This window comes from Pseudorca crassidens, unplaced genomic scaffold, assembly GCF_039906515.1.
Source record: "Pseudorca crassidens isolate mPseCra1 unplaced genomic scaffold, mPseCra1.hap1 Scaffold_164, whole genome shotgun sequence".
Lineage (NCBI taxonomy): Eukaryota > Metazoa > Chordata > Mammalia > Artiodactyla > Delphinidae > Pseudorca > Pseudorca crassidens.
The window spans coordinates 151,661-164,246 of NW_027136091.1; the positions used below are offsets into that span (position 1 = coordinate 151,661).

A 12,586-nucleotide genomic window follows, 5' to 3' on the forward strand; every position below is an offset into this window, starting at 1 on the left:
AAGACACAGATGGCCAAAAAGTGCATGAAAAAATGTTCAACATTGCTAATTATCAGAGAAATGCAAATCAAAACTACAATGAGGTATCACCTCACACCAGTCAGGATGGCCATCATCAAAAATTCTACAAACAATAAATGCTGGAGAGGGATGGAGAAAAAGGAACCATTCTACACTCTTGTTTGGAATGTAAATTGGTACAGCCACTATGGAGAAGAGTATGGAGGTTTCTTAAAAAACTAAAAATAGAGTTACCATATGAGCCTGCAATCTCACTCCTGGGCATATATCAAGAGAAAACTATAATTCAAAAAGAAACAAGCACCCCGATGTTCATCGTAGAACTATTTACAGTAATCAAGACATGGGAGCAATCTAATGTCGACTGACAGATGAATGGACAAAGAAGATATGGTATATATACAATGGAATATTACTCAGCCATTAAAATGAATGAAATAACACCATTTGCAGCAACATGGATGGATTAAATATCATCATACTTAGTGAAGTAAGCCAGACAGAGAAGGACAGTTATCATATGATATTGCTTATATGTGGAATCTGAAAAACAAAAATACATTTGAGCTTAATTACAAACGAGAAATAGACCCATAGACATAGAAAACAAATTTATGGTTACCAAAGGGGAAAGGTGAGGAAGAGAAATAAATTAGGAGGTTGGGATTAACATATACATAGTTATATATTTTATATATAAAATAGATAACCAACAAAGACCTAGTGTATAGCACAGGGAACTATACTCAATATTTTGTAATAACCTATATGGCCAAAGAATCTGAAATCTATATATATATATAAACTTCAGTTTATGTATATATATAAACTGAATCACTGTTCTGTATACCTGAAACTAACATGACATTGTAAATCAACTACACTTCACTAAAATTTTTAAAAATTAAAAAATAAACTTTCAAGGTCATCAAAAGTCAATAAAAGTATGATAATCTGTCACAGCTAAGAGGAGCCTAAGGTGACATTACAACTAAATGTAATGTGGTATCCTCAGTGAGTTCCTGGAAGAGAGAAAAGGCATTAAGTAAAAATTAAGCAAATCTGAATAAAGTTTGGAACTTGTTAATAATTATTTAATAATTAACAATTTGGGTTCATTAATTGTGACAAGTGTACCATATTAATGTACGATGCTTTGATAGAGGCTACTGAATATGAACTATTTGGGAACTTTCTGTACCAGCTTCACAATTTTTCTGTAAATCTAAAACTGTTCTAAAAAATAAAGTTTACTAATAAATATATAATCAAAAAATTTTTTAATTCACATAGTTTGGACAGTTCAATGACAAAATGGTGGTGTTCAGAGAAGAAGTCTTGGAAATAAACACAAAATTAAAAGTCTACTTACAAAATGGATGGAACTATACATGTATTTTTTTCTTTGTAAAAATATCAAAATTTTGGAAATATTTACACAGTCAAAATAAAGGCAAAAGAAAATAAAAGTAAAAGCAGAAGATTTTTAAGTCATATCAAATGGATACTCTTGTCTACACTTGGCCAAAATTTCGCATCAAAATTAGTATTTTTATCTTGTGATTTTCTAAATATGTAACAACTGGTAGAACTTAGAACCTGGCAAATGAGAGCAGACAATAGTAAACAGTGCTCATAACTATATAACACCTAAATATTAGAGTGGTATTTCTAAAACAGAATGTCAGCTCAGCCCAAATACAAAACGTTTAGATTGAGTACCTGAAGTCTTGCTATGTTACACAATGGGAAGAAAATTATATTACAAAAACAGATACAATGCAAGTTTCCCAGACCAGATAATCTCAACAACTATAAAGCCCTAAATCTATATCAGCCATAAACCTGAAGGAAGGAAGGAAGGAAGGAGGGAGGGAGGGGCATTACAGCTCTTCCTGGCCTCACTGCCTCGCTTGCTGTCACTTGGGACTCCCCTTGCTCTTTGACTATGAAATTTGGTATATACATCTCCTTTGGACAGCTTCCTATGCATCCTTCAAGACCTGCTCAAAAATCACTTTTGCCAAGAAGTCTTTCATGAAACTACCAGTAAGAGTTAGCTGCCCCTCATCTGAGGCCCCATAGTATTGTGTTCATTTTGTCACTCTTTCAACAAACACTTAGCAATTTCCTACTGTATTCCAGGCCTGTATTTGTATCTCTGTACCATCATTTCCTGAACTCTATGACAGCCATGTCTGATTCCTCTGCTAGATTCAGACTAGTGCTTGGTGGTCTCCTCCTAAAATGAATGAGAAAAAAGAATCAGCAGTTACTCCTCACGGCCTGCCTTGTTTGAGGTGTGTCCTATTATAAACCATACTTTATAAATGTGAAAAATGAGACACGAGAATGCAAGGTAACATATCTGAGGTAATACTGCTGCAAAATTTTCTTCTTTAGCCTTTTGATGCAATGGATTACATTGATTATTGAATGTTTAGACAGCTTTGAATACCTGGGATAATCCTAGTTGGTTATGGAGAACATTCTTTCTATACATCTTTGGATGCAGTGAGCTATAATTTTGGTTAGGATTTTTGCAGCTACCCATGATATATCGGACTGTAGTTTTCTTGTCTTTTTCTGGTTTTGTTATTGGGGTAATTCTGGTCTCAAAGAATGAGTGAGGAAGTGTGCCCTCTGTTTCTCTTTTCTGGAGGATACTAAAGAGATTTGGGATCATTTCTTTCTTAAATGATTGGTAGAGTTCACCAGTGAAAAAATCTGGGCCTGGCGCTTTCTCTTCTGGAAGGATAATTATTGTTTGAATTTCTGTAATAGATATGGGCCTATTAAGATGATCTATTTCTCCTTGTGTCAGTTTTGGTATGATGTGTCTTTCAAGCATTAGTCCATTTCATTCAAATTGTCAAATTTGGGATCATACAGTTTTTCATAATAGTCTACTATATTTTTAAATGATGGTCCCTCTTTCATTTCTGGCGTTGGTAACTTATGTCTTTATATTTATTCTTAGCCTGGCTAGAAGTTTATTGATTATATTAATGTTTTCAAAGAACCACCTTTTTGTTTCATTAATTTTCTCATTGTCTCTATTGATATTTCTCTATTTCTTATTTTAAGATTCATTAATATCTGCTTTAAGTTTGTTACTTCTTCTTTCTTTTGGTTTATACTGCTCTTCTTTCTCTAGTATCTTAAGGTGAAAGCTTACATTTTTGGTTTTAGATCTTTATTTTTCTAAAAAATATGCATTCAATGCTATAAATTTCCCTCTAAACATTGCTTTCACTGCAACTCATAAATTTTGATAGGTTTTATTTCAATTTTCACTAAGTTCAAATTATTTTTAATATCTCTTGACATTTCTTTTTTGACCCATGTGTTATTTACAAGTGTGTTGTTTGTTTAATCTCCAAATACTTTGGGATTCTCCAGCCACTTTCTGTTGTTGATTTCTAGTTTATTTCCATTGTGTTCTGAGAGCATACTTTGGATGATTTCAATTCTTTTAAAATGTGTTTGAGGTGTGTTTCTTGTCCCTGAATGTGATGTATCTTGGTGAATGTTCCATGTGAGCTTGAGAGGAATGTGCAGTTGACTCTTAAATAACATGGGTTTGAACTGGGCAGGTCCACTTATACCTGGATTGTTTTTAAGAAACATATAGTCAGCCCTTCAAATTCTTGGGTTTCGCATCTGTGGATTCAATCAACTTGGATTGAAATTTCCATTCATTTTACTACTACATTTTATATGAGGAACTTGAGCATCAGCAGATTTTGGTATATGCCGGGGCTCCTGGGACAAATCCCCCTCAGATACCAAGGGATGACTGTATTCTTCTGCTGTTGGATAAGTATTTTATAAATGTCAATTAGATACAGTTGATAATGATGGTGGTTCAGTTCAACTGTATGCTCACTGATTTTCTGTAAGCAGAATCTGTCAATTACTGATAGAGGTCTGTTGAGCTCTCCAACTATAATAATAGAGTTGTTTATTTCATCTTGCCATTCTATCTGTTTTTGCCTCACTTATTTTGGTACTTTGCTGTTATGCACATACACATTAAGGATTAAGTCTTCTTAGAAAATTGACTCCCTTATGGTTATGTAATGCCTCTCTCTATCCCTGATAATTTTCCTTGTTTGAAGTCTGCTTTGCCCGACATTAATATAGCTACTCCAGCTTTCCCTTCATTAGTGTTAGTGTGGTATAGTTTTCTTCATCACTTTACTTATAATCTATGTCTTTCTTTTTAAAGTGGGTTTCTTGCAGACAACATATAGTCAGTTATTTTTCTTTATCCCCTCTGTCATTTTCTGTTTTTAATTTTTATAGTTGCATTTAATCCATTCACATTTAAAGTGATTATGTGTGTAGTTGGATTAATCTCTCCCCTTTCTGTACTGTTCTCTATTCATTGCACTTCTTATTTTTTAATATTCTACCCTTTTTCTGCCTTATCTGGTTTAATTAGGCATTTTATATGATTCTGTTTTCTCTCATTTCTTAACAAATCAGTTATACTTCTTTTTAAAAAATGATTTTAGTGGTTGCCCTAAGGATGGCAACATGTATTTACAACATGTATTTATAAGTCCACTTCTAAATAGGTCTATATTATTTTATGAGTGTGTAGGTACCTTAAAATATTTCATATTCATCCCTTCTAACATTGATGTCACTCATTTCACTTATCAATAAGCTATACTCATCCAATATATTGTTTCTGTTGTTAGTTTGAACACTTATATATTAAATCAAGTAAGAAAAATAAAAATAAAAGGGTTTATTTTACCTTTATGTGTTCCCTCTCTAATGCCCTTCATTTCTTTACGTAGATCTCAGTTTCTAACCTGCATCATTTTCTTTCTCTAAACTTTAAAACAATTAAACTTCTTTAAACATTTTTTGAAAGGCAGATCTACTGGTGAAAAATTCCTCATTTTTGTTCATTTGAGAAAGTCTTTATTTCTCCTTCATTTTTGCGGAACAATTTTCCTTAATACAGAATTCTAGCTTGGTGATTTCTTTATTTCAACATTTTAAATATTTCACTCCACTCTCTTTTTGTTTGCATTGTTGATGACAAGAAGTCTGCTATAAATCTTATACTTCTTTCTTCATAGGTAAGGTGGTGTTTTTCTCTGTGTGTGTTTCAAGATTTTTTCTTTGATTTTCTGTAGTTTGAACACAACATGCCAGGTAAAAGTTTTTTTATTATTTATCCCACTTGGACTCCTCTGAGTCCTTGATCTATGGTTTGGGGTCTGTCGTTATTTTTGAAAAATTCTTAGCTATTTTCACCTCACAAATTATATCAGTCTTGTGAACTGAAATCACATGTTTTATATTACCAATTCATACTCTCCTCTAATAAGCCGTTCATCATAGAAGACCTGCCACCTTACACTTCCTCTAGATCCATCTCTGCTGAGACCATTGCATCAAAGTGAGAACTAATCTCAAACTGATTTTTCCAATTTTCTCTTTGCACAGTGCTGAGTAGTGGGAACTTTAATTGTAACTGATCAATTTTTGTCTTTTATATAGTGTGCAGAATGTTTATTTTCACAAAACGTAAATAACATGTGTGTATATATATGTGCATGTATATGTTATATATATATGTTATATATATATGTTATATATATATATATATATATATATATATATATATAATGTTATGATTCCTTGCTTGGAAGGATGGAATCTAGGGCAACAAGAAAAGGGGGAGTGAGACATGGTCTTCCTCTTATCTTTACCTTTTTCTCTCTCCTTTTCTTTTTTTACCTAAGTTATTTATTTAATTCATCTCCTGCTACAAGAAAAGTGATGGAAAATCAGTCTACTGGTCATCATTTGATGCAAATAAAGAACATGGGCTTAAGGTCCTATACATTTTACTGGTCCATGTGCAAGAACAGTCCAAATCTGAGCTGTGGTCCATGATGTAGAACAATGGTCCAGGTTTTCTTTATTCATCTTCATTGCAGGTCAGAAGTGGCTTCAAATGAGGGTTATGGAACAAAGAATGGTTACCATATCTCTAGGAAAATGGCTTGGACCTGATGCAGAGATGGGGATAGGCAAAAACTTGCGTTCTTATGTTTTCTCTGGTGCAAACAGGAAGGCGTTCAGCAAGCTGACTCCCACCCTGGGGAACATGACAAAGTAAATAGGGGACTTCCAAGTGTGAGCTAAGCCCTCCTTGCTTGAGGCACCTCTAGACATGGGAAGCCCCAGATGTGGTTGGGACATACCTAGAACCCCGGAAACCCAGAGTCTAGCCACCACTCCATTTTCGACCTGATTCAAAGCTATCATTGCCTCTTTATTATTCTAGAGATTATAAAGAAATTATTATTCCTGATTAAAAACAGAATTATCAAATTAAAAATCATTGTGATAGCAGTAAGCAGCAAGTTATATTCCTTAGAAAATCAATGCAATGAAATACATCCTCGGCATACATACATACTCAGTTTTTCTCAGAATTCAGAAGAAAATAATAGAAACTAGGTGTGATGAGAGAATAGTTAAGTGAAAGAAGGTGGAAAATAAAATCCAATCTACAGAAAATTATAACTTCATGAAACAGTCACTTTTACAAATTACAAGATTTTTTTTTAATCCAGAAAGTGACATAGTTATTTATCAGTTACTAGTTTTGGATTCCTTTCAACATTTCTGAAGACACAAGTCAAGATGAAGCTGATAATTGCCCAACATTCGATCTGATAAAAACATAATGCTGCAAACGAAGGAGAACTTTCCTCTGGTGAATGGTGGACTGAGGGGGTAAAAATGAAGCACGTTTTCACCTCGTGGAACTGAGAATGCATGAAGAAACGTTGATAAAATATCTGATTAACTTAACCACAGATGTTCACAAACTGAGTTTTAAATAGATATTTATGGTTTTCCAAAGCAACAAAAGCAGCAGCCCATCTTCATGGGATCAGCTAGTGAGTATCAAAATTATTCAATACACTCTATCCCCGACTGTCAAAAGTGAATACTCTCAAGTGCTTGGCATTCTGTCGAATAGTGGTTAAGGAGAAGCTTGAAATGTGTTTTCTCTTGTCCAGCAAGTTAACATTTTCTGATAAGTTTCTGTTTTCTCTTGAAGGACCTACTCTTCTCTTGATGGTAAGTTATTCTCTTTAAGGACACGCTGTCCCCCCGCCCCTCCCCTCAACTACAGTAGTATGCTTTATTCAGAGGTTTCTGTAGGGCACAAATATCATGATATGATAATGCAAAATACATATGTACATTTTAGTTAGCAGATGGTTGGTCTCCTTATATAGATTTTAAAATACAAATCAAAATAAAATTCAGATGGAATAAGGACTTAAATATATAGAGCATAAAATTACTGAAATAATACAGGAGATAACTGAAACTCTGAGCTACACAATAAAAGCAGACATAATGATTTGGTTAAACACCAAAAGCTTCAAAAAGTTTAAACAACAACAACAAAAAAAGTTTAAACAAATCTCAAAATAGAGAAATAACTTCTGCAATGCAAAATAATCAATATAGGGGCAAGAGATTTCATTAAAAATAAAGGTAAATATTATATTGAATAAATGCCAGGAAGAAGAAATTCAGGAAAGCAAATGTAAAACATGTGATAAATACAATGAAATGCTCAAACTAACCAGCGTTCAACAAAACAAAATTTAAAATAAAAATAATATGAATGTTTTGTCTATACATTTAATTCATGAAATTGGTTAAATGTAAACTATTCAAATTGATGGAAATATAAACATTGGACTAATATTCTGTATTGTTTTGGATTTTGCTTTCTATTTGATGGTAAGATTTAGAGACTTTTTCATGTCTGTTTATAGATTTATAACTTTTTCAAAATACCTTCATAGTACATATTCTGGATTCTTCATAATTTATTTGTCATTCCTATGGGGATTTCAAGTTGTCCTCACTTGGTTGCTATGCCAGCAATTCTATACGAGAAAACCTTATCCATACAATTTGGTTTCGATGTGTTTTCTTAGCGCTCATTAATTCTCCTGAAGAAACCTGCTCCTTTTCCCAAACTTTAATTCAGGAAACACAAGGATAGTCACCTAATTTTATAACTTTGTTTTGTGTTATTGAGATCTGTATTGTTAATCTTATGATCTCACAGTTCTTCCTCAGTTTGGTCATATTTCCTTATGCTAACAAAATCTTCTTTTGAGAGGTAAAAAATATTTTTTATTCTTACTGAAGATGCACTTAAAATATTTTCCACTAAATTTTACTTTTGTTGTTGGCACCAAATTATTGAGAAAAGGGCAAAAGAAACAACTTTATTCAGCCATATATAATTACAAATCAGTTTGTTGGTATTTAGTAATATTGGTTCTTATTATCCATTATCCTAAATTAAAATTTAGTATATTTACAGACGATCAGAAACACTAGGAAGTTAAAATTACATATTATTTCTTTGCTCTTGAAATTACATTTGATAAGCTTTTGTATTTTTTTAAGGAAAAATCTGTGTCTTCAGCACTTTTTGATGTAGCATTACATTAAGAACATTTTCCATGTTATTAAATATTTTTTGAAAGCATGTTAATACCTACAAAACATTCCATCTTATGGAAGTACCATGTAATTTATCTGTGCCTTTATTACTTGATATTAAATGTGTTTCTAATTTCTTCTATCCCCAAACATTCTATAATAAGCATTCTTGTACATTAATCCTTGTTAATTGCTTTATTTCTTTAAAATAATTATTATAATGCTATATAAGTAAAGTATGCTGTGGGCACTCAAAACCATAGAGAAAACAGTACATCTAAATGTATTAGTGTTTAAGAATCATAACACATCGAGGGGGATTTTAAGTGAATGAACCTAGTGATTAATTTTAAGAACATAAAACTTGAGACAACCAGATATTATGTGCTCCCTAACGTGAAGAAATAAGAAGTGTAGCACAGCAACTATGAAGAACTCTTACCAATCAAATCTGAATCAAAACTGTAGTTCCCAATCACTAATTTGTTAAAAAAGAAAAACATGAAAATCAGAGAAATATGTTAAAAATAAAACAGGAATTCACACAGAAACATGCAAAATTTTGTTAACTCTACAAGGCAAATGACCACCCACAAGGAAGAATAAACTTCATGGAAAAAAGAGAGAGGGACAACCTATAGATTTAAAGACAAGAGAATAATCAACCAAGCTATCAATACTCTGAGCCCTGTTGGGATTCTGATTTCAATAAAACAACTTTGGAAATAAATTATGATATCATGCAGATATATACACTGACTAGATTTTTTAATATTAAGGGTTTATTGTTAAATTTGTGGGTGGATAGCTGGAAAAGCTTTTGTCTTATTTTGTATTTTTTTAGTCCTTATGCTATTTTTTCCCCGATGAAATGTTATGTTTAGGATTTTCATCTATACTATTTAGGTAACTATACTATTTAAGTAACTCTGAAGCAATCCTAAAGTAACCTTAAAGTAATCGTGTTTTGGGCAGAGCCAAAACACGATTGGACATATGTTGATAATTATTGATCTTCTCTATATTTACATATTTTTTGAGAATTTAAAATGCCACAAAAGGGAGCAACAGGAAATGAGCTTACTATTTTGGTGGGGAATAGATAATACAGTCTTGTTATATATATATATATGGTTTATCCTGAAGAGATTTGGGAAAGGAAGTGATATGATGGGATTCACAAGTGAGAGTGCACTCTTATGAACATGGACATGAATTCATCCAGGAGCAAGGAGACCATTAATACCTTCCTCACTTTCTATAATTCCAGTCCCCTCTCTGTCACATTCTTATGGGCTATAATTTCTCTACAGAATGATAATAGAATGATAAAGAAAATAAGAATGAATTAAAAATGAGATGTGAAAGCCAAAGGGACTCCTTGGTAGAGGCAAAGAAGCCCTCATTTTGCAGCAGGAGTGCAGAGAAAGCCAAACATGAGGCCTGAGATTTATTAGTCTGTGCGACTAACTTCAAAGGAGGTTAAACTTGGCGTATTTGTTATACCAAGGGCATTGCCCCCATTGGGAATATCTGAAGCTTTAACGCACAGAATCTAGACATGCGGATGATTGCTCCTGAAGATTTTGATTCCTCTGACTCTTCTGAACCTTCTAAGCCTGCAGAAGTGTTCCATTCCTTTTTGCTAAGAGCAGTCATCTCAATAATCCTGAGAGGCAGCAGATATACCACTCAAGATCTGCCCTCACTTTCCCTCCTGGCCACTTGGCTTATACCTAGGTTTTAAGTCATAATATCAAGCAACTGAGGATGCACTTGGCTTCATAAACAAAGTACTGTAATTTAAAGATGCTGCAAAACTATCTGACATGTATCAGTAGCCATCTGGGATGTATGAGTGGCACTGTGTTAGAAGAGTCTTTATCAAAGGGACTGGAACATAGAATTGGAAAGGGAAGAATTTATTTACCTGAGAATATTCTTTGGAGATAAAGGATTTAGTGTCCTGGAAAGAACCTCAGGAGATTGTACAAACTAATAAGGTGGCTCCCAGTGGCATGGTACACACAGTGGCCAAGCTGAGCAAAGTTGAAATGCATGAACTGCAATGTCAGATGATGGATAAAGAAATTAAAAAGTTCAGAGAAGTAGACATGCTAGAATGGATGTAATATGTACAGTCAGAAGATAAGCATGATGGTTATGTTCCCTGGGAAGGCCCAAAGGACACAAAATTTATCAAGGCCATATGAATGGCCTGGTGAGACAGGAAGCAGCATCATTAAAAAGTTCAGGGGCTTCCCTGGTGGCGCAGTAGTTGAGAGTCCGCCTGCCGATGCAAGGGACGCGGGTTCGTGCCCCGGTCCGGGAGGATCCCACATGCTGCGGAGCAGCTGGGCCCGTGATCCATGGCCGCTGGGCCTGTGCGTCCGGAGCCTGTGCTCCGCAACGGGAGAGGCCACAACAGTGAGAGGCCCGTGTACAGGAAAAAAAAAAAAAAAAAAAAAGTTCAGTAGTGTCTCTACTTTTCATTTTAGGGCTGGAGATAGAAAATACTGTTACAGAATTTATCTAGCTGAAAACAGTGTCCATGCATGGACTTTAAAACAGTAGAGTCTAGGTGGCAGCAGTTAACTGTCAGTAACCAGGTGGTACTTAACCACATATATTGTGATCACTAGCAAAGTTGGAGTAATAGCCCTGGGAACCAGATACACAGGGACTTACAAGGATGGTTAGTAGAATACGACCTCCCTAGGGGCAAAATAGATTGGTGGCTGACAAAGTCACTACTCAGCTTGAACCAGCAGAAGAAATCAAGGTTTGGTGATTGGGCATCTGAGGATAGCCACCCTAATAAATATGTCATGATTCCTTGCATAGGTTTCAGACTGGGGACCATTGTTCAGAATCAGAGCCCACTAAACACTGGTTCCAAGTGGAACAATGGCAATACCATAGCATGTATACAAAGCAATGATTTGCCGCATTTTTCCTCAAGAAAATTATGGCCATTTACTCACTTGACTATAAATTGGGAGATGGGGATTACTCATATTTTTAGCACTGTTGGTATAGGTTATAGGGTTTCTGTGATATTGAACTACGAATACTTTGAAACATTATTGTGGCCTTCCTATATGTATGGGGGCATATGGGAGACAGGTAATAAATCACTTACATAGACCACCTGATGGTCATTTCCCTGGACCCTGAATGTTTAATTGGTATTAACATACTTGGAAGTTAGTACAACTTACAGATTGGGTCCTTGGTTGTAGATAACTACCAAAATAGGGAAAGCCACATGAGAGCCTCTGAAACTGTTCCTGTCATGAGAAAGTGAGTAAAAATATATAAATAAAAATTGTATCATATATGTATTATATAGAGTTTAGGAGATTTATATCAGCCATGAGTTTCTAACAGATGCAAGGATGGTGGTCCTTACCACATCCTCAGTTAAGTTACCTAGCAATGATCTTGCAAATACCAGATGGATCCTGGAAGGTGACTGTAGACCGCTGCAAGCTCAACCCAGTAGTTGCCCTGATTGAAGTTGCCATGATGGATGTGGTAACTTTGTTAGAACAGATAGAGCCTCAGCTTCTGGTATATGGACATTGTTTTGGCATATACATTCTTTTCTATTTCAGTAAGAAAAGAGGATCAGGGAGAGTTTTTGCTCACTTCAAATGTGTAATAAACACTTGCAAATTTTGCTGTTGAGCTGTAATTCCTTTTCCTCAGCTGTAAGGTAGTCCAAAGGGATCTCGGACTATCTAAACATTGCAGAGCGCAGCACATGAATCCATTGCTTTCAGGATAGCATGTTAATCTCTTCAAATAGTTAGTACTATGAAGGCCTTCGTGAGACACTGTTTAGAGGATGGAGTGGTCATGATGGCAGAGAGAGAGGCCAACAGCATAGATTCTCACTAACTAAGGCTAATCTAGCTACTGCTACCACCAAATGTCCAACCTGTAAGAAAAAGAGACCAAAACCAAGCTCCAAAATTACATAATTTCTTGAGATTTACTATCTACCTGGTAACAAGTTAACTATTTTGAATAGCTTCCATCCTGA

At 34.5% G+C, this 12,586-nt stretch overlaps 1 long non-coding RNA gene across 1 annotated transcript in view; it reads left to right on the forward strand.

The window, feature by feature from the left end:
* The window catches only part of LOC137218100 (uncharacterized), a 38,219-nt gene extending 31,351 nt beyond the window's left edge, over window positions 1-6,868 (forward strand). Inside the window, exon 3 of the long non-coding RNA XR_010940463.1 lies at window positions 6,653-6,868. This is a non-coding gene — a long non-coding RNA (uncharacterized lncRNA). The remainder of the gene's footprint in view (window positions 1-6,652) is intronic.
* Window positions 6,869-12,586: the final 5,718 nt, after the last annotated feature.